The sequence below is a fragment of the Arachis hypogaea genome, chromosome 16 (assembly GCF_003086295.3).
Source record: "Arachis hypogaea cultivar Tifrunner chromosome 16, arahy.Tifrunner.gnm2.J5K5, whole genome shotgun sequence".
Taxonomy (NCBI): Eukaryota; Viridiplantae; Streptophyta; class Magnoliopsida; order Fabales; family Fabaceae; genus Arachis; species Arachis hypogaea.
This window is the reverse complement of record NC_092051.1, coordinates 80,253,599-80,276,811: the sequence shown is the minus strand read 5'-3', so window position 1 is coordinate 80,276,811 and position 23,213 is coordinate 80,253,599. Positions and strand designations below refer to the sequence as shown.

General features: G+C 40.6%; 1 non-coding gene across 1 annotated transcript; it reads left to right on the top strand.

Moving 5' to 3' along the window:
* The first annotated feature begins 18,408 nt into the window (after nt 1–18,408).
* Nucleotides 18,409–18,516, top strand: LOC112761450 (small nucleolar RNA R71). Its single transcript, XR_003181844.1, has one exon. It is a non-coding gene; the product is annotated as a small nucleolar RNA R71 (small nucleolar RNA).
* Nucleotides 18,517–23,213: the final 4,697 nt, after the last annotated feature.

Sequence of the window (23,213 nt, the reverse complement as noted above, 5' to 3'; positions counted from 1 at the left end):
TCGGCGTGGTGCACGAAATTGTGATCTCCAGGCTCGAACAAATCCTGGTAATGGCTCCAAAGCTTGGTGCTCTGATCTTAATTCATGATTATCACAACTTCGATACAACTAACCAGCAAGTGCACTGGGTCGTCCAAGTAATACCTTACGTGAGTAAGGGTCGAATCCCACGGAGATTGTTGGTATGAACCAAGCTATGGTCACCTTGTAAATCTCAGTCAGGCAGATATAAAGTGATAATGGTGTTTTCGAATATTATATAATAAAATAGGGATAGAGATACTTATGTAATTCATTGGTAGGAATTTCAGATAAGCGAATGGAGATGCTTTTCGTTCCTCTGAACCTCTGCTTTCCTGCTATCTTCATCCAATCAGTCTTACTCCTTTCCATGGCTGGCTTTATGTGATACATCACCACTATCAATGGCTACTTTCGGTCATCTCTCGGGAAAATGATCCAATGCCCTGTCACGGCACGGCTAATCGTCTGGAGGCATCACCCTTGTCAATGGCTTCATCTTATCCTCTCAGTGAATAATATGCTCATGCACCCTGTCACGGCACGGCTATTCATCTGTCGGTTCTCGATCATGCTGGAATAGGATTTACTATCCTTTTGCGTCTGTCACTAACGCCCTGCAATCGCGAGTTAGGAGCTCGTCACAGTCATTCAATCATTGAATCCTACTCGGAATACCACAGACAAGGTTTAGACCTTCCGGATTCTCTTGAATGCCGCCATCATTCTAGCTTACGCCACGAAGATTCTGGTTAGGAGATCTAAGAGATATTCATTCTAGCTTAATTCATGTAGAACGGAAGTGTTTGTCAGGCACGCGTTCATAAGGGAGAAGGATGATGAGCGTCACACATAATCATCACCTTCATCACGTTCTTGGGTGCGAATGGATATCTTAGAAGCGAAATAAGAAGAATTGAATAGAAAACAGTAGTACTTTGCATTAATCTTTGAGGAACAGCAGAGCTCCACACCTTAATCTATGGAGTGTAGAAACTCTACCGTTAAAAATACATAAGTGAAGGTCCAGGCATGGCCGAGATGGCCAGCCCCCTAAAACGTGATCAAAGGATCATAAGGTAATCCAAAGATGGTCAAAAAGACATCTAATACAATTGTAAGAGGTCCTATTTATAATAAACTAGTCACTAGGGTTTACATGAGTGAGTAATTGATGCATAAATCCACTTCCTGGGCCCACTTGGTGTGTGTTTGGGCTGAGCTTAAGTGTAGCACGTGCAGAGGATATTTGTGGAGTTGAACGCCAGTTTCTGTGCCAGTTTGGGCGTTCAACTCTGGTTTTGGATCCTTTTCTGGCGCTGGACGCCAGATTTGGGCAGAAGGCTGGCGTTGAACGCCAGTTTACGTCGTCTATTCTTGGCCAAAGTATGGACTATTATATATTTCTGGAAAGCCCTGGATGTCTACTTTCCAACGCAATTGGAAGCGCGCCATTTCGAGTTCTGTAGCTCCAGAAAATCCACTTTGAGTGCAGGGAGGTCAGAATCCAACAGCATCAGCAGTCCTTCTTCAACCTCTGAATCTGATTTCTGCTCAAGTCCCTCAATTTCAGCCAGAAAATACCTGAAATCATAGAAAAACACACAAACTCATAGTAAAGTCCAGAAATGTGAATTTAACATAAAAACTAATGAAAACATCCCTAAAAGTAACTAGATCCTACTAAAAACATACTAAAAACAATGCCAAAAAGCGTATAAATTATCCGCTCATCACAACACCAAACTTAAATTGTTGCTTGTCCCCAAGCAACTAAAAATCAGGTAGGATAAAAAGAAGAGAATATACTATAAATTCCAAACTATCAATGAAATAGAGCTTCAATCATATGAGCAGGACTTATAGCTTTTTGCCTCTTGAATTGTTTTGGCATCTCACTTTATCCATTGAGGTTCAGAATGATTGACATCTATAGGAACTCAGAATTCAGATAGTGTTATTGATTCTCCTAGTTCAGTATGATGATTCTTGAACACAGCTTCTTTATGAGTCTTGGCCGTGGCCCTAAGCACTTTGTTTTCCAGTGTTACCACCGGATACATAAATGCCACAGACACATAATTGGGTGAACCTTTTCAGATTGTGACTCAGCTTTGCTAAAGTCCCCAATTAGAGGTGTCCAGGGTTCTTAAGCACACTCTTTTTTTGCTTTGGACCTTGACTTTAACCGCTCAGTCTCAAGTTTTCACTTGACACCTACACGCCACAAGCACATGGTTAGGGACAGCTTGGTTTAGCCGCTTAGACCAGGATTTTATTCCTTTAGGCCCTCCTATCCACTGATGCTCAAAGCCTTGGGATCCTTTTTATTTGCCCTTGCCTTTTGGTTTTAAGGGTTATTGGCTTTTTCTGCTTGCTTTTTCTTTTTCTTTCTATATATTTTTTTTCTATTTTTTTTCGCCCCCTTTTTTTTTTTTCTTTTTTTCTGCAAGCTTTGTTCTTTGCTGCTTTTTCTTGCTTCAAGAATCATTTTTATGATTTTTCAGATTATCAAATAACATGTCTCCTAGTCATCATTCTTTCAAGAGCCAACATATTTAACATTCTTAAACAACAACTTCAAAAGACATATGCACTGTTCAAGCATACATTCAGAAAACAAGAAGCATTGTCACCACATTAATATAATTAAGCTAAGTTCAAGGATAAATTCGAAACTCATGTACTTCTTGTTCTTTTGAATTAAAACATTTTTCATTTAAGAGAGGTGATGGATTCATAGGACATTCATATCTTTAAGACAAAGTTACTAACTACTAATGATCATGTAGTGAAGACACAAACATAGATAGGCACATAACATAGAAAACGAAAAACAGAGAAAGCAAGAACAAGGAATGAATCCACCTTAGTGATGGTGGCGTTTCCTTCTTGAGGAACCAATGATGTCCTTGAGCTCTTCTATGTCTCTTCCTTGTCTTTGTTGCTCTTCCCTCATTGCTTTTTGATCTTCTCTTATTTCATGAAGCATGATGGAGTGCTCTTGATGTTCCACCCTTAGTTGTCCCATATTGGAACTCAATTCTCCTAGGGAGGTGTTGATTTGCTCCCAATAATTTTGTGGAGGAAAGTGCATTTGAGGCATCTCCGGGATCTCATGGAAATGAGCTTCTTGCGCCTCTTGAGCTCCATGATTGGGCTCTCTTGCTTGCTCCATCTTTTTCTTAGTGATGGGCTTGTCCTCTTTAATGAGGATATCTCCCTCTATGTCAATTCCAGCTGAATTGCATAGGTGGCAAATGAGGTGAGGAAAGGCTAACCTTGCCATGGTGGAGGACTTGTCAGCCACCTTGTAGAGTTCTTGAGGTATAATCTCATGAACTTCCACCTCTTCTCCAATCATGATGCTATGGATCATGATGGCCCGGTCTATAGTAACTTCAGACCGGTTGCTAGTGGGAATGATTGAGCATTGAATAAACTCCAACCATCCTCTAGCTATAGGCTTGAGGTCCAATCTTCTTAGTTGAACCGGCTTGCCTTTGGAGTCAATCTTCCATTGAGCTCCTTCTACACATATGTCCATAAGGACTTGGTCCAACCTTTGATCAAAGTTGACTCTCCTTGTGTAGGGGCGTGCGTTCTCTTCCATGTATGGTAAGTTGAACGCCAACCTCACATTTTCCGGACTAAAATCTAAGTATTTCCCCCGAACCATTGTAACATAGTTCTTTGGATCCGGGTTCTTACTTTGATCATGGTTCTTGGTGATCCATGCATTGGCATAGAATTCTTGAACCATTAGGATGCCGACTTGTTGGATGGGATTTGTTAGAACTTCCCAACCTCTTCTTTGAATTTCATGTCGGATCTCCGGATACTCATTTCTTTTGAGTTTAAAAGGGACCTCAGGGATCACCTTCTTCTTGGCCACAACATCATAGAAGTGGTCTTGATGGGCTTTGGAGATGAACCTTTCCATCTCCCATGACTCGGATGTGGAAGCTTTTGACTTCCCTTTCCCTCTTCTAGAGGATTCTCCGATCTTAGATGCCATCAATGGTAATGGAAAAACAAAAAAACTATACTTTTACCACACCAAACTTAGAATATTGCTCGCCCTCGAGCAATAAACAAAAGAATAGAAGAAGAAGAAGAAGAAGAAATATGGAGAGGGAGAGGGAGATGTGGTTTCGGCCAAGGAGAGTGTAGAGGGGTGTGTTGTGTGAATTTGATGAAGAATGGAGGTCTTTATATAGGGAAGGGAGGGGGGGTAAAGGTTCGGCCATATGGGTGGGTTTGGGTGGGAAATTGGTTTTGAATTTTGAAGGTAGGTGGAGTTTATGAGGTAGGTTTATTGGGAAGAGTGGGTGGATGTGAGTGGTGAAGGTTTAGTGGGAAAGAGGGATGGAGGTGATTGGTGAGGGGTTTTTAGGGAAGAGTGTTTATGGGGTTGTGTGAAAGAGAGTGGTGAGAAGAAGTGAGTGGAGGTAGGTGGGGATCCTGTGGGGTCTACAGATCCTGAGATGATCCTGTGGGGTCCACAGATCCTGAGGTGTCAAGGCATTTACATCCCTGCACCAATTTAGGCATGTAAAATGCCCTTGCACACAACTCTGGGCGTTCAGCGCCAGGTTGGTGCCCATTTTGGGCGTTCAACGCCCTTTGCTGCCATTTCTGGCGTTGAACGCCAGAACCATGCTTGTTCTGGGCGTTTAGCACCAGGATGCTCCCATTCTGGGCGTTCAGCGCCAGAACTATGCTCTGTTCTGGCGTTTGAACGCCAGACAGATGCTCCTCCAGGGTGTGATTTTTCTTCTGCTATTTTTGATTCCGTTTTCAATTTTTATATTTATTTTGTGACTCCACATGATCATGAACCTAAAAAAAACATGAAAAATAATAAAAATAAGAATTAGATAAACATTGGGTTGCCTCCCAACAAGCGCTTCTTTAATGTCAATAGCTTGACAGTGGGCTCTCATGGAGCCTCACAGATGTGCAGAGCTTTGTTGAGACTCTCCAACACCAAACTTAGAGTTTGGATATGGGAGTTCAACACCAAACTTAGAGTTTGGTTGTGGCCTCCCAACACCAAACTTAGAGTTTGACTGTGGGGGCTCTGGTTGACTCTGCTTTGAGAGAAGCTTTTCAAGCTTCCTCTCCATGGTTGCAGAGGGAGATCCTTGAGTTTTGAATACAAGGGAGTTCTCATTCCATTGAAGGACTATTTCACCTCTGTCAACATCAATCACAGTTCTTGCTGTGGCCAGGAAAGGTCTTCCTAGGATGATGGATTCATCCTCTTCCTTTCCAGTATCCAGGACTATGAAATCAGTAGGTATGTAAAGGCCCTCAACCTTTACTAATACATCTTCTACTTGTCCATAAGCCTGTTTTCTTGAGCTGTCTGCCATCTCTAGTGAGATTTTAGCAGCTTGCACCCCATAGATTCCCAGTTTCTCTATTACAGAGAGGGGCATGAGGTTTATTCCTGAACCAAGGTCACACAGAGCCTTAAAGATCATGGTGCCTATGGTACAAGGTATTATGAACTTTCCAGGATCCTGTCTCTTCTGAGGTAATGTCAGTTGATCCAGATCACTTAGTTCATTGATGAACAAGGGAGGTTCAACTTCCCAAGTATCAATGCCAAATAATTTGGCATTCAGCTTCATGATTACACCAAGAAATTTGGCAAGTTGCTCTTCAGTAACATCCTCGTTCTCTTCTGAAGAGAAATATTCATCAGAGCTCATGAAGGGCATAAGGAGGTTCAATGGAAGCTCTATGGTCTCTAGATGAGCCTCAGAGTCCTTTGGTTCCCCAGAGGGAAGCTCCTTATTGATCACTGGACATCCCAAGAGGTCTTCCTCCTTGGGATTCACGTCCTTTCCTCTCCTCACAGGTTCGGCCATGGCGCTTATGTCAATGGCCTTGCACTCTCCTTTTGGGTTCTCTTCTGTATTGCTTGGGAGAGTACTAGGAGGGATTTCAGTGATCCTTTTACTCAGCTGGCCCACTTGTGCTTCCAGATTTCTAATGGAAGACCTTGTTTCATTCATGAAACTTACAGTGGCCTTAGATAGATCAGAGACTAGATTTGCTAAATTAGAAGTATTTTGTTCAGAGTTCTCTGTCTGTTGCTGAGTTGATGATGGAAAAGGCTTGCTATTGCTAAACCTGTTTCTTCCACCATTATTAAAGCCTTGTTGAGGCTTTTGATCCTTCCATGAGAAATTTGGATGATTTCTCCATGTTGAGTTATAGGTGTTTCCATAAGGTTCACCTAAGTAATTCACCTCTGCTATTGCAGGGTTCTCAGGATCATAGGCTTCTTCTTCAGAAGATGCCTCTTGAGTACTATTGGATGCAGCTTGCATTCCATGCAGACTCTGAGAAATCATATTGACTTGCTGAGTCAATATTTTATTCTGAGCCAATATGGCATTCAGAGTATCAACTTCAAGAACTCCCTTCTTCATAGGCGTCCCATTATTCACAGGATTCCTTTCAGAAGTGTACATGAACTAGTTATTAGCAACCATGTCAATGAGTTCTTGAGCTTCTGCAGGCGTTTTCTTTAGGTGAATGGATCCACCTGCAGAAGTGTCCAGTGACATCTTAGATAACTCAGACAGACCATCATAGAATATATCCAGGATGGTCCATTCTGAAAGCATGTCAGAAGGACACTTTTTGGTCAACTGTTTGTATCTTTCCCAAGCTTCATAGAGGGATTCACCTTCTTTCTGCCTGATGGTTTGAACATCAGCTCTAAGCTTGCTCAGCTTTTGAGGAGGAAAGTACTTGGCAAAGAAAGCCGTGACCAGCTTATCCCAAGAGTTCAGGCTGTCTTTGGGTTGAGAATCCAACCATAATCTAGCTCTGTCTCTTACCGCAAAAGGGAAAAGCATGAGCCTGTAGACTAGGATCTACTCCATTAGTCTTTACAGTATCACATATCTGCAAGAATTCAGTTAAGAACTGAAAAGGATCTTCAGATGAAAGTCCATGAAACTTGCAGTTCTGCTGCATCAGAGAAACTAATTGAGGTTTCAGCTCAAAGTTGTTTGCTCCAATGGCAGGAATGGAGATGCTTCTTCCATGTAAATTGGAATTAGATGCAGTAAAGTCACCAAGCATCTTCCTTACATTATTATTATTTTCGGCTGCCATCTCCTCTGCCTGTTCGAAAATTTCTGAAAGGTTATCTCTGGATTGTTGTATTTTAGCTTCTCTTAATTTTTTCTTCAGAGTCCTTTCAGGTTCTGGATCTGCTTCCACAAGAATGTTCTTATCCTTGCTCCTGCTCATATGACAAAGAAGAAGGCACAGAAAAATAATAATAATAATAGAGATCCTTTATACCATAGTATAGGGATCCCTTTGTGAGTGGAAGAAAAGAGGGAGACAAAGAATGTAATATAATGGAAGAAACACATCTGTGAGGATGGAAGAGAGGTGAGATGAGATGTTAGGAGATGAATAAATAAATAGAATAAGATGAGAGAGAAGGAGGAAATTTTCGAAAATTATTTTAAAAAAGAGTTAGTGATTTTTGAAAATAGTTTTTGAAAAATGTTTAGTATTTTTTTCGAAAATTTTTGAAATCAAAAATAAAAATAAAAATAATTAGTTAATTAAAAAGAAATTTTTTAAAAAGGGGGAGATATTTTCGAAAATTTAGAAAGAGAGAATTAGTTAGGTGGTTTTGAAAAAGTTAAGAAACAAACAAAAAGTTAGTTAGTTAGTTGAAACAAATTTTGAAAAGATAGGAAGTTAGGAGGTTAGGAAAGATATTTTGAAAAGATATTTTTGAAAAAGATAAGATAAGAAGATATTTTTGAAAAGATATGATAGAAATTAGTTTTTGAAAAAGATTTGATTTTTAAAATCTCAATTAATGACTTGATTCACAAGAAATCACAAGATATGATTCTAGAACTTAAAGTTTGAATCTTTCTTAACAAGCAAGTAACAAACTTCAAATTTTTGAATCAAAACATTAATTGACTATGTTATTTTCGAAAATTTGGTATAAAAATAAGAAAAAGATTTTTGAAAAATATTTTTGGAATTTTCGAAAATAGCTAAGAATTTTGAAAAAGATTTGATTTTTGAAAAAGATTTTGAAAAAGATAAGATTTTCAAATTGAAAATTTGATTTGACTCATGAGAAACAATTTGATTTTAAAAATTTTTGAATAAGTCAATCCAAATTTTCGAATTTGATGAGAGAAAAAAGGAAAGATATTTTTTTTATTTTTGAAATTTTTATGAAAAACATGAAAATTATGCAATGCATGAAATTTTTAGATCAAAACAATGAATGCATGCAAGAATGCTATGAATGTCAAGATGAACACCAAGAACACTTTGAATGTCATGATGAACACCAAGAACATATTTTTGAAAAATTTTTAATGCAAAGAAAACATGCAAGACACCAAACTTAGAATTCTTTAATGCTTAGACACTAAGAATTCAAGAATGCATATGATAAACATGAAAAGACACAAAACAAAAAATCATCAAGATCAAACAAGAAGACTTACCAAGAACAACTTGAAGATCATGAAGAACACTATGAATGCATGATATTTTCAAAAAATGCAAGATGCATATGCAAGTGACACCAAACTTATAATGTGACTCAAGACTCAAACAAGAAACAGAAAATATTTTTGATTTTTATGATTTTCTAATTTTTTTGGATTTTTATTTATATTTTTCGAAAATTTAAAAGAAAAAATAAGGATTCCAAAATTTTTAATATGAATTCCAGGAATCTTGCCATGTTAGTCTAAAGCTTTAGTCCAGGAATTAGACATGGCTCACTAGCCAGCCAAGCTTTCAATGAAAGCTCCAGTCCAAAACACTAGACATGGCCAATGGCCAGCCAAGCTGTGATATATGGAATTACATGCATTGAAGTTATTAGTTGAAGCCTCAGTCCAAAAGAATTTAGACATGGCTTTACAGCCAGCCAGGCTTCAACATGCTTCATGAAACACTAGAATTCATTCTTAAAAATCTTGAATAAAATTTTTGAAAACATTTTTATTTTTTTTCGAAAACAGATGAGAAAATTTTAGAAATATTTTTGAAAAATTTTTGAAAAGAAAATAAAATAAAAAGAAAATTACCTAATCTGAGCAACAAGATGAGCCGTCAGTTGTCCAAACTCAAACAATCCCCGGCAACGGCGCCAAAAACTTGGTGCATGAAATTGTGATCTCCAGGCTCGAACAAATCCTGGTAATGGCTCCAAAGCTTGGTGCTCTGATCTTAATTCATGATTGTCACAACTTCGATACAACTAACCAGCAAGTGCACTGGGTCGTCCAAGTAATACCTTACGTGAGTAAGGGTCGAATCCCACAGAGATTGTTGGTATGAAGCAAGCTATGGTCACCTTGTAAATATCAGTCAGGCAGATATAAAGTGATAATGGTGTTTTCGAATATTATATAATAAAATAGGGATAGAGATACTTATGTAATTCATTGGTAGTAATTTCAGATAAGCGAATGGAGATGCTTTTCGTTCCTCTGAACCTCTGCTTTCCTGCTATCTTCATCCAATCAGTCTTACTCCTTTCCATGGCTGGCTTTATGTGATACATCACCACTGTCAATGGCTACTTTCGGTCATCTCTCGGGAAAATGATCCAATGCCCTGTCACGGCACGGCTAATCGTCTGGAGGCATCACCCTTGTCAATGGCTTCATCTTATCCTCTCAGTGAATAATATGCTCACGCACCCTGTCACGGCACGGCTATTCATCTGTCGGTTCTCGATCATGCTGGAATAGGATTTACTATCCTTTTGCGTCTGTCACTAACGCCCTGCAATCGCGAGTTAGGAGCTCATCACAGTCATTCAATCATTGAATCCTACTCGGAATACCACAGACAAGGTTTAGACCTTCCGGATTCTCTTGAATGCCGCCATCATTCTAGCTTACGCCACGAAGATTCTGGTTAGGAGATCTAAGAGATATTCATTCTAGCTTAATTCATGTAGAACGGAAGTGTTTGTCAGGCACGCGTTCATAAGGGAGAAGGATGATGAGCGTCACACATAATCATCACCTTCATCACGTTCTTGGGTGCGAATGGATATCTTAGAAGCAAAATAAGAAGAATTGAATAGAAAACAGTAGTACTTTGCATTAATCTTTGAGGAACAGCAGAGCTCCAAACATTAATCTATGGAGTGTAGAAACTCTACCGTTAAAAATACATAAGTGAAAGTCCAGGCATGGCCGAGATGGCCAGCCCCCTAAAACATGATCAAAGGATCATAAGGTAATCCAAAGATGGTCAAAAAGACGTCTAATACAATAGTAAGAGGTCCTATTTATAATAAACTAGTCACTAGGGTTTACATGAGTGAGTAATTGATGCATAAATCCACTTCCTGGGCCCACTTGGTGTGTGTTTGGGCTGAGCTTAAGTGTAGCACGTGCAGAGGCTATTTGTGGAGTTGAACGCCAGTTTCTGTGCCAGTTTGGGCGTTCAACTCTGGTTTTGGATCCTTTTCTGGCGCTGGACGCCAGATTTGGGCAGAAGGCTGGCGTTGAACGCCAGTTTACGTCATCTATTCTTGGCCAAAGTATGAACTATTATATATTTCTGGAAAGCCCTGGATGGCTACTTTCCAACGCAATTGGAAACGTGCCATTTCGAGTTCTGTAGCTCCAGAAAATCCACTTTGAGTGCAGGGAGGTCAGAATCCAACAGCATCAGCAGTCCTTCTTCAACCTCTGAATCTGATTTCTGCTCAAGTCCCTCAATTTCAGCCAGAAAATACCTGAAATCACAGAAAAACACACAAACTCATAGTAAAGTCCAGAAATGTGAATTTAACATAAAAACTAATGAAAACATCCCTAAAAGTAACTAGATCCTACTAAAAACATACTAAAAACAATGCCAAAAAGCGTATAAATTATCCGCTCATCACGGCGCTTGTTACGGCGCTCTCTCATCTTAGCTTTCTGTTCATGCCGATCCAACTTTTCAAGTATCTGATGGAGCAGTTGATCAGTAGTGGGTGCTTGTGGTGTTGAAGAAGGAATATCTTCAACAGGTTCAGTAGGCTGGCTGATAGTGGCTGCTGGAAGTCTAAGGTACTTCCCGTTAGGGACATACTGATCATCCCGGGGAAGCATGGCTTTGGTGTCCCCAGCTCTGTAGGAGACTCTGGCGGCTGAGACAAGATCTGATACCAGGGCTGGAAAAGGTAAGTCGCCAGTGATTTGTACGTGTCCCATGGCATTCCAGATATGTCTTGGTAGATTCAGAGGTTGGTCTGTAAGGATGCACCATAGTAGAACGGCCATGTCCGCAGTGAAGGAGGACTCGTGAGTGCTCGGAAAGACGTAATGGGTCATAATCTGTGCCCATACGCGAGCCTCTAAGGTAAGTGCTGAAGCCGAAATTCCCTTAGGGCGGGTACGATGGTATCCGTAGATCCATCTGCTGCCAGGTAGTGTGATAACTCTAAGAACGGCATCCCAGTCAAATTGGTACATCTGGCGCTTGAGTGCGGCTTCTTTAAAGGCGTCCAATCCTTCTGGAACAGGGGGAAGACCTAGAGCTTTTTGAATGGCTTCTTCAGTAATGGGGACTTGCTTCTGACGGACATAGACAGACTGCAGGGTTGGTAGGTGAAAGTTGGAGTAGAACTCGACTACCCAAGAAAGATTGACCTGCCTTGGCTGTCTCTGTAGGAAATCCCATTGTCTTCGTGTAATCTGCGGCTCAACAAATGTAGCAATATGGTTTGGGAGGAGAAGAAGGTATTCGTTGTTGTAACTCCTTTCTGCCAGGATGGGGAACATCTGCTCACAGTAGCAATTGGGGAATCGCGTAGTGTCCTTTGCTGGGAAGGCTCTTTCTTTATCATCAACCTTTATGATCCTCTTAATCTTCTTTGTTGAGGGCTTTACCGCAGTTGAAGAGGGTTCTGCTACTAATGCTTTTTTTGTACCTCTTCTTGCTGGTTGTTTGGGGGCAACTTTCTCCTTTCCTTTCTTGGTGGCCATCCTGAAAAAGGAAAGAGAAAGTAAATTAAATTTACAGGGGTAGAGCAAGGAAGAGGGTGGTGTAAGTGATAATCAATGCACAATAAAGAAGAATGACGTTAACTCATGGTTATGACCACATGGAAAAAGTCATCAATGGAAATATAGCAAGTGCATATGGGGACAAATAAATGCAAGGGGGTTTATTGGCATGCAGGCAAAGGCATGAGTAGCATAGATCAAGCATTCAGTGTCCAATTAAAATATGTTATCACTCGTAACTAACCATCACGTTTATATTGACAATTAAATTCAATGAATAAAATAGTAAAGGGAATTTGTGAAAAGAAAGCATTGAATATTAGAGTAGAAAAATGTAAAGAAGTTCATAATGCCATATGGGCTTTTTCACAAACACATAGCATGCATGTAGAAGAAGCTCTTGAAAATAAGAATTTAAACATGCAAGTAATCCCTTAAAAAGCAATATATAATTGTCAAACAAATTTACAACAATCCACAAGCATATAATGAAAAACAATGACTCAAATAAATTTATAACACCAAGTAAAAAGGAAAAAGAAAGGAAGAAAAGGAAGATATGAGTAATGAAAGTAAAAAGAAAAGAAAAGAAGATAACATATAAAAATAAGAAGAATAATAGAAAAGTAAGGAGGGAAGGAGAACAAGAAGAACCTTGTTAATAGGGTGAGAGAGAGTAAAAAGTGAGAAAGAAGGAAGAAGGGAGGAAGGAAGGGAGAAGAAATAAGGAGGGAAAAGAGAAAATAGGATTTGGGGAGAAAAAGATATGATAATTGGCAAATTAGGAAAACTGTGCGGCGCAAGCGATGCGGTCGCGTGGAGCACGCGATCGTGCGACTTGCGCTTAAACTGAATGACGCGGTCGCGTCGGTCACGCGGTCGCGTGACCCGTTTTATGCCATTGGCGCGAAGGCAGCCGCGCACTCGCACAGCTCTCTGTTCAAAATCATTAAATGCCAAATTTTGGGTGACGCGATTGCATGGGGCATGCGATCGCGTGAGTGGGCAATTATTGGGATACGACACAGACACGTGGGGCACGCGATCGCGTGAGAGGGACTGCGCGTCCAGCGCCAGTCCAGCACCACTCTAGCACAACTTTCGGGTGTGCACCACTTTGACGTCGAAATCCTGGTTACGCGGCCGCGTGGGGCACGCGGTCGCGTGGGAGGCCATTATTCCCATATGACGTGGTAACGTTGGCGACGCGGTCGCGTGGGACGATTTGTGCCATTGGCACGCCTCCAGCCACGCTTTCGCGTGACTCTCTATTCAATTTATTATTCTCTCCCACACCTACGACGCGGATGCGTCAATAAGGCGGTCGCGTCGCGTGAATTTTTTTTTAAATAAAAGTATGGAAATGTAGATACACGAGATGTACTAATGAAGAGAAGAGTTATTGAATAAAAAAATAAAAAAATAGGGAATAGAACGATCATACCATGGTGGGTTGTCTCCCACCTAGCACTTTGCTTTAACGTCCGTAAGTTGGATGCTCCACTAGCTCAGTCTTCGGCTATGTGGGGATCTTCCAAGAGAAAGATCTCGAGCTCCTTGTTTTTCTTCAGCTTCTCACCATGGTACAGCTTTAAACGATGTCCATTAACTTTGATAAGTTCAGAGCTTGAAGGATGGCTTAGGTGATAAACTCCGTACGGTTCGGCCTTCTCTACTCTGTATGGACCTTCCCATCTTGATCTCAACTTGCCTGGCATGAGCCTCAGTTGAGATTTATAAAGGAGGACTAAGTCCCCAGGTTGGAACTCTTTCCTCTTGATGTGCTGATCATGTACAGCCTTCATCTTCTCCTTGTATAGTCTTGAGTTCTTATAAGCTTCTAGGCGAAGGCTCTCCAGTTCCTGCAGTTGTAACTTCCTTTCAGCTCCGGCTTTTTCAATTCCCATGTTGCATTCCTTTACTGCCCAGAAGGCTTTGTGCTCAACTTCAACAGGGAGATGACAAGCTTTTCCATAAACTAAGCGGAAAGGAGTCATCCCAATGGGTGTTTTGTATGCTGTTCTGTATGCCTAGAGTGCATCTTGTAGCCTGGTGCTTCAGTCTCTTCTATGAGGTTTGACTATCTTCTGCAAGATACGCTTTATCTCTCTATTTGACACCTCGGCTTGCCCATTAGTCTGAGGATGGTAGGCTGTTGCAACTTTATGAATTATCCCATGCTTCTTCATTAGTCCCGTTAGTCTCCTGTTACAAAAATGGGTTCCTTGATCACTCACGATTGCTCGTGGTGATCCAAAGCGACAAATAATATGGTTTCTCACAAAGGAAACAACAGTGTTAGCATCATCATTGCGGGTAGGAATTGCTTCCACCCATTTGGAAACGTAATCCACAGCTAACAATATATAGAAATAACCATTAGAATTTAGAAATGGACCCATGAAGTCAATGCCTAAAACATCAAAAATTTGACAGAAAAGCATAATCTGTTGAGGCATCTCATCCATCCTGGATATATTACCAAATTTCTGGCATGGAAAACAAGATCTACAAAATTCAGCAGCGTCCTTAAAAAGAGTAGGCCACCAGAATCTACAGTCTAAGATTTTTCTAGCAGTTCTTTGAGGGCCAAAATGTCCTCCACTCTCAGATGAGTGACAGGACTCTAAGATGGACTAGATTTCTGATTGAGGCACACACCGTCTAATTACCTGGTCAGTGCCACATCTTCATAAATATGGGTCATCCCATATATAATATTTAGACTCGCTTTTCAGCTTGTCTCTTTGATGCTTAGAAAAGTGTGGAGGAAAAGTGCGGCTAACTAGATAATTAGCTACAGGTGCATACCAAGGGACTATCTCAGATACTGCTTGCAGGTTATCAAATGGGAAATTATCAGCTATAGGAGTAGAGTCATCTGTAATATGTTCAAGGCAACTCAAGTGGTCTGCCACTAAATTCTGGTTACCACTCCTGTCCTTAATTTCCAAATCAAATTATTGTAATAGCAGTATCCAATGTATAAGCGTTGGTTTGGACTCCTTTTTAGCTAATAAATACTTTAGAGCTGCGTGGTCTGAATACACTACTACTTTAGTACCAAGTAAATAGGCTCGGAATTTATCCATAGCAAAAACAATAGCAAGAAGCTCTTTCTCAGTAGTAGTGTAATTCGACTGAGCGGCATCTAAAGTTTTAGACGCATAAGCAATAACAAAAGGATCCTTACCTTCACGCTGAGCCAGTGCTGCTCCTACGGCATGGTTGGAAGCATCACACATTATTTCAAATGGTTGGCTCCAGTCTGGTCCTCTCACAATTGGAGCTTGAGTCAGTGCGGTCTTCAGCTTATCAAACGCTTGTTTGCAATTTTCACTGAACTCGAACTCAATATCTTTGTACAGTAGCCTGGATAAGGGAAGTGCTACCTTACTGAAGTCCTTAATGAACCTCCTGTAAAAACCTGCATGGCCAAGGAAAGAACAGACATCCCTCACAGAAGAGGGGTAAGGTAAACTAGAAATAACATCCACCTTTGCTGGATCTACAGAAATGCCAGTGTTAGACACAACACGTCCTAGTACAATCCCTTGTTTAACCATAAAGTGACATTTTTCAAAATTTAATACCAGGTTTGTACTGACACATCTATCTAATACTCTAGATAATCCGTCTAAGCAAAGGCTAAAGGAATCGCCATAAACACTAAAATCATCCATAAAAACCTCCATACAGTCCTCAATAAGATTAGATAAAAGACTCATCATGCACCTCTGAAAAGTAGCTGGTGCATTGCACAAGCCAAAGGGCATTCTCTTGTAAGCATAAGTCCCAAAAGGACATGTAAAAGTGGTCTTTTCCTAATCCTCATGAGCTATATGAATCTGGAAATAACCTGTGTAACCATTTAGAAAATAATGATGTGATTTACCTGACAGGTGATCCAGCATTTGATCAATGAATGGAAGAGGATAGTGATCCTTACGGGTGGCTTGGTTGAGGCGTCTATAGTCAATGCAGACCCTTCAGGCATTCAGAACTCTGGTTGCTATGAGCTCTCCATGCTCATTCTTCACTGTAGTGACTCCAGACTTCTTTGGCACCACTTGTACTGGACTTACCCATTAACTGTCTGAGATGGGATAGATGATATCTGCCTCTAGTAGTCTGGTCACTTCCTTTTTGACAACCTCTAGGATAGTGGGGTTCAGTCTTCTCTGGGGTTGATGGACAGGTCTTGCTCCCTCTTCTAAAAATATCCTATGCTCACAGACTTGAGGATTGATGCCTACTATGTCTGCCAAACTCCAACCGATTGCCTTCTTGTGCCTCCTCAGCACACCAAGTAGCTGCTCTTCCTGTTGAGAAGTGAGTTCCCTTGCAATGATAACCGGAAACTTCTGCCCGTCTTCAAGGTAAGCATATTTGAGGTATGGAGGAAGGGGTTTTAATTCTAACTTCTGATCATGCTCAGGCTCTGGTTTGTCTGGAGCTGGTAACAGTGGTAAGGCACTGTCATTGTCCTCTGAGAATGTCCCCACACTTGGGCCTTGTCCTATGTGATTCTCTTCAAATTCCTCCTGGTGAACTTCAGCCATGGTTTCATCTATAATGTCACACTGGAGGATAGAATGATCCTCCGGAGGATGCTTCATAACTCATTCAGATTGAAGATCACTACTCGGCCATCTATTTCAAAAGAGTATGTTCCTGAAAAAGCATCTAATTTAAACTTTGAGGTCTTCAGGAATGGTCTTCCGAATAGGATTGATGATGGCTTGTCTGAGTCATTTTGGGGCATTTCCAGGATATAAAAATCAGTGGGAAACGTGAGTCCCTTAATGCCCACTAATACATCTTCAGCAACTCCAACCACTGTAATAATGCTTTTATCTGCTAACACAAAACGAACTGCCGACCTTTTTAAGGGAGGGAGCCTCAAAACATCATATATAGACAAAGGCATTATACTCACACATGCTCCTAAATCACACATGCAGTCAGAAATTATCACACCACCAATAGTACAATTAACTATACAAGGACCTGGGTCACTACACTTTTCAGGTAAACCTTCCATTAAAGCAGATATGGAACTTCCTAAAGGAATAGTTTCTAATTCATTAATTTTGTCTTTATGTATACATAAATCTTTTAGAAACTTTGCATACTTAGGTACCTGTTGAATAACATCAAATAGAGGAACAGTTACCTCAACCTTTTTGAATATCTCTACCATTTTTGGATCAGGTTCCAGCTGCTTCCTGGGCTTCCTTGCAAGTTATGGAAATGGAATAGGAGTGGTGTCTTCTGCAGTGTCTGCGCCTTTTGATGCTTCCTCTTGTGGTTGCACTTCTTCTTCTTCAGCCATGTCCTGTATGTCCTCTTCCTCTTCAACATCTTCTATTTCCACTACCTCTTCAGCTGAGGCGTGTTCTGGTGAGCTTGGCTCCTCCTGGTTCCTCTCCTGCAGTGTGGTTCCGGACCTTAGGGTGATGGCATTAATACCACCCTTGGGATTAGGTAATGGTTGAGAGGGAATTCCACTGGAGCTCAAAAGTTGATTATTGGAGTTATTCATTGAACCATTCTGTGAGACAAGAGCTTGTAAAGTAGCGTTCAGACCATTTAGAGTGGCATTAATGTTATTCTCCATGGTCTGCTGTCTCCGATCAATAGATTGTAGTAAGTCATCATTGGCAGATGAAGAAGGATAGGTAATTTGAGAGGTCTGCTTTTGGCTATTCTGTGGTCCTTGGGATTGCCTTAGGTGAGGTGCTCTGTAAGGCTGATTCTGATTCTGCTGCCTATTGTTGTTATTATTCCACCTCTGATATCCCTGATTATCTCTGCCTCCTCTGTTGTTGTTGTCCCTCCAATTCTGGTTAGAATTGTCCTGCCATCCATGGCTGTAGTTGCCACCTTGATTGTAACCTTGGTTGGGGCGGTTATAGAAGTTATGAGTGGCTGTCACGGTGTTGTCTTCCTGTTGGAGCTGCGGACATTCATCATTATAATGGCTATAATCAGCACAGATTCCACAAACTCTTTGTTGGACTAACTGTTGGTTTTGCTGTGCTGGAGAAGGTTGAGCTTGCTGAACTTGTTGTTGATTCAATTGCATCTGCTTCAACAAGTTGGTCATTTCACAGATACTCTGAGTTAAAGCAACAGTCTCTCTGCTAGAGGATACTTCTGCAACGGCTTTTGCACGGCCTTGTTTCTGCCTGTGATTCCTAGTAGATTCAGCTAAGTCACTGATCAATTGCCATGCCTCATCAGTGGTCTTGTACTTTTTCATAGACCCATTGCTAGCACTTTCCAATGTGGTCTTATCTTGGGGCCTCATGCCCTGTGTGACATAACCGAGTAACACTATCTTGTCAATCATATGGTAGGGGCAAGCTTCTAGATGATTATTGAAGCGCTCCCAGTACTCATAGAGAGTTTCAGAATCATCCTGAACAATCATGGAAATATCTTTCCTCAGTTTATCAGTATCTTCAGCTAGAAAGAACTTTTCCAAGAATTCTCTTCTCAGTGTATCCCAGTTGGATACAATTGCTGCTGGTTGGGTGTAGTACCACTTTCTTGCCTTCCCCTTAAGAGAAAACGGGAAAGCTTTCAGCAAAATTAAAGTTTTATCTGCACCATCACGCCTGACAGTAGAACAGGCTGCCTGAAAATCTCTCAGGTGCTTGATAGGCTCTTGAGCTGGTAAGCCATGAAACTTGGGCACCAAATTGAGCAGTACGGTCTTTATTTCAAAGTCTGTAGCCACCGCTGGGTGATGCACTTGAAATGGTTGCATTGTAAAATCAGAGGCTCCAGCCTCCTGGATAGTAACTCTCCTAGCTGCTGCCATGTTACCTGCACATAAAATAACCAAATCAGTAGAACGGGGGCTGGTTTCTTTCTCAAGTGACGTTTCAGATCCGCCCTCAGAGAGAACTAACCGACGCCGTCCTTGCCTTATTCGTGAAATAGTTCTTTCAATCTCAGGATCGAATACTAGCAAGCTTGGGTCAGGAAGCGAGTGAGTCATCCAACGAAAGAAACAAGCAGCTCATAGTAGTAAAATAAAATAAAATGCAAATAAATAAAATCCAATCGATAACTTTAGCACTCTATTGCAACTCCCCAGCAACGGCGCCAAAATTGATGTGGGCGGAAATTGGCGAGTTAAGAATGATTATAAAATATGCGTTGCAAGTATAGTTCTCAACCAACCAGAAATCCGCTTATCAATTTAGAAGGGTGTCACAGAAATTAAAATTAAAATACTGGGAGTATGAATCCTAGGTCGTCTCCTAATAAGTTGTAGAAAAGTGTGTTATTTTATTAATCAGATGTTTTCAAAAGGTTTGAGTTGAATGGCAGAAAATTAAATTAGAGAATTTATATAAATTTAAATAAAAGCCTTGACTGGGAGTTGATTAGCTGGAAGCCCTATTCTTGTTGGAGTACTCTCAAGATTAATTGACAATTGAGGGTTATTATGTTTAGTTGTCCCTTACTAAGTAAGGGAAAGTTAAACAAATTGGAATGCTGTTTCTATCCACAAGTTCCAATCCGCTCTTGGGAGGATTGGTGTTAGTGACTAGAGAGCAATCCAACAATAAACCCAATTACAATCTTTCTCTTGAGCATCCCAACTCAAGGGTTCCTTTCAATCAACTCCCCATCAAGTTAGGGAACTACTCGCTCATTGTAAATGTAAAATTCATAACATAAGAAAGGGAATTACAGAAAGACATGATAAATAATGATCAAAAGATTAATTACAAATAAAAGTAATTCTTGTATTAATAAATGCTAAAATAATCCAATAGTGAAATTAAGTAAATTAAGAAACATGGAAGAGTAAGAGACAAGTAAAGAGAACGAACTAGAATGTCAAAGTCTTGATGAGGCAATAACTCTTCTCAATATCCCAATGCAAAAACAATGAAAATAACAAATCCTAAAAACTATGAATGTGTAGAGAGAAAACCTAGAGGAGAGAAAAACTTGATCTAAAAACTAAAACTATGCAGAATGAATGTTGTTGTTGGTTTCTGCATGTTCTCTGGCTCTAGTATGCTTTTCTGGGCCAAAAACTGGGTCAAAATAAGGCCCAAAATCACCCCCAGCGATTCTGCAGATTATGCAGATCGCGCATGTCACGCGGACGCGTCATTCAGGCGGACGCGTCATTCGGCGTTTCGCTTTGCCATGCGGGCGCGTCGTCCACGCCTCCGCGTCACTTGTGCAGTTTCCAATTCGCGCGGTCGCGTCATCCATGCGGCCGCGTCATTGCGATTTCCTCTCTTCCACGCGGTCGCGTCATCTATGCGGCTGCGTCGCTTCTTGCTAGTCATCTCCTCAATTTCTTGTGTTCTTTCCATTTTTTGCAAGCTTCCTTTCCAATCTCTAACTCATTCATGCCCTATAAAGCCTGAAACACTTAACACACGGATCACGGCATCGAATGGAATAAAGGAGAAATAAAATACATAATTAAAAGTCTCTAGGAAGCAAGTTTTCAATCATGCAATAACTTTAGGAAGGAATTATAAATGCATGCTTATTTAATGAATAAGTGGGTAAAGATCATGATAAAACCACATAATTAAACACAATATAAACCATAAAATAGTGGTTTATCAATCTCTCTTATTTTGTCAGGGTGGAGGTGAACAATCTTCCCTCTGACCAGAGTTCAATAGTCATAAAATGCGGTTCCAGCTATTCTCTGCCTGTCTGTCTGCCACAGATTAGAATAGAATTCCTTAACCATGTTTCTTCCCACCTTTGTCTCAGGATTAGCTAGGATTTCCCCGCTCCTATTTCGAATTTGCTCTTGGATCTCCGGATATTCGTCTTCTTTCAGATCGAATTTAATTTCTGGGATCACTGACCTTAGACCCATTATTTTGTAGTAATGGTCTGAATGTTCTTTGGTTAAGAACTTCCCTTGATTCCAAAGTGGTTTTGGAATATTCTCTTTCTTGACTCTTGAGGTGGTTTGTTTTCCCTTAGGAGACATGATCTTGGTGCGTATTGGCTTAGTGATCACGGATAAACACACCAAACTTAGAGGTTTGCTTGTCCTCAAGCAAAAGAAAGGAAAAGAGAGGGAGATAGGGGAGCCAAGTTCGAATTGTGGAGGAGAAGAGGGAGGCCGAACGAGGATTTAAAGGGAAGGGGGTGGGTTTTCGAAAATTTTTGAAAAAGATATGATATAACATGTGATTTGTAAAAGATAAGTATGATAGAAAAAAGATGTAATTTAAAATTGAAAAGATATGAAAGATATTTGAAAAAGATAGATTTGTTTTTTGAAGGTTATAGTGAAGATTTGAAAAAGATATTGATGAGTTGAAAAGATTTGAAAAAGATAGATTTGTTTTGAAAAAGATTTGAAAAGAGGTTGAAGAAGAATTGAGAAAGATTTAATTTTAGGATTAAGATATGTTTAATATTTTTGGAAAAGAGTTTGAAAAATAAAAGTATGAGAACATGTCTATGCAAGAAAAATGGATGGAAATATGAAATTTTGAAAAAAAAATCAAGTTGGGAACAAAAACTTCCTCCCCTCCACAATCCTGGCGTTAAACGCACAACTGCTGCTTGTTTTGGGCGTTTAACGCCCATCTGTAGCCTTTTATGGGCATTTAACGCCCAGCTGTTGCTTCTGGCTGGCGTTAAACACTAGAAATCTTTCGTCACTGGGCATTTTTCTGAACGCCCAGGATGCTGCAAGTATGGCGTTAAATGCCTAGAATGGTACCCATTCTGGTTTTTAACGCCCAGAAAGGTATCATTACTGGCGTTAAACGCCCAGTAGATGCTTCTTTTGGGCGTTTAATGCCCAATTGTACCTATTACTGGCGTTTTCTTGCCAGTGAGCTCCTTTTCCCTGTTTTGTACTCTGAATCCTTCTGTAACCCTGTGAACTTATGCAATTGATTCTTTACCTTGAAGATTATTTATATTAAACTTGTATAATTAAAAATAAATAGAAGAAAAGAAAAAAAAGTTTTGCTAATGGCTGGGTTGCCTCCCAGCAAGTGCTTCTTTATTGTCTTTAGCTGGACCTTGCTGAGCTTTTAATCTAGCCTCAGCCTTTAGCACTCTTGCTCAATATTGCCTTCAAGATAATGCTTGATTCTCTGTCCATTAACAATGAACTTCTTATTAGAATCAATGTCTTAAAGCTCCACACAGCCATATGGTAACACACTTGTAATCATATATGGTCCCCTCCACCGGGATTTCAGTTTCCCGGGGAATAGCCTGAGCCTAGAGTTAAACAGTAGAACCATTTGTCCTAGTTCAAAGACTCTAGATGACAGCTTGGCATTTTTGAAAGCAGTAAGTCTGAATTCCTCTAGCTCATTCAACTGGGGCAATCTTTTTTCTCTAGCTAATTTGGCATCAAAGTTTAGGAATTTGGTTGCCCAGTAGGCCTTATGCTCTAGTTCCACGGGCAGATGACAGGCCTTACCATACACAAGCTTATATGAAGAGGTCCCTATATGAGTCTTGAATGCTGTTCTGTAAGCCCACAGAGCATCATCCAAGCTTCTCGCCCAATCCTTTCTACGGGTACTTACAGTCCATTTTAAGATTCTTTTTAGTTCTCTATTAGAGACTTCAGCTTGCCCATTTGTCTGTGGATGATATGGAGTTTCCACCTTGTGGCTAATTCTATACCGGACCATAGCAGAGTAAAGCTATTTGTTGCAGAAGTGAGTGCCCCATCATTGATAAGTGCTCTAGGGACACCAAACCTGCTGAAGATATGTTTCTGGAGAAACATCAGTACTGTCTTAGTATCATTAGTGGGTATGGAAACGACCTCTACCCATTTGGATACATAGTTTACTGCCACCAGAATATAAGTGTTTGAATATGATGGTGGGAAAGGCCCCATGAAGTCAATACCCCATACATCAAACAACTCAATCTCCAAGATTCCTTGTTGAGGCATGGCGTAACCATGAGGCAGATTACCAGCTCTCTGGCAACTGTCCCAGTTACGTACAAACTCTCGGGAATCTCTATAGAGGGTAGGCCAGTAGAAGCCACATTGGAGGACCTTGGTGGCTGTTTGCTCACCTCCGAAATGGCCTCCATGGCAATGCCATAAGATCTTCTGTGCTTCTCCTCCAGGTACACACCTACGGATTATTCCGTCTGCACATC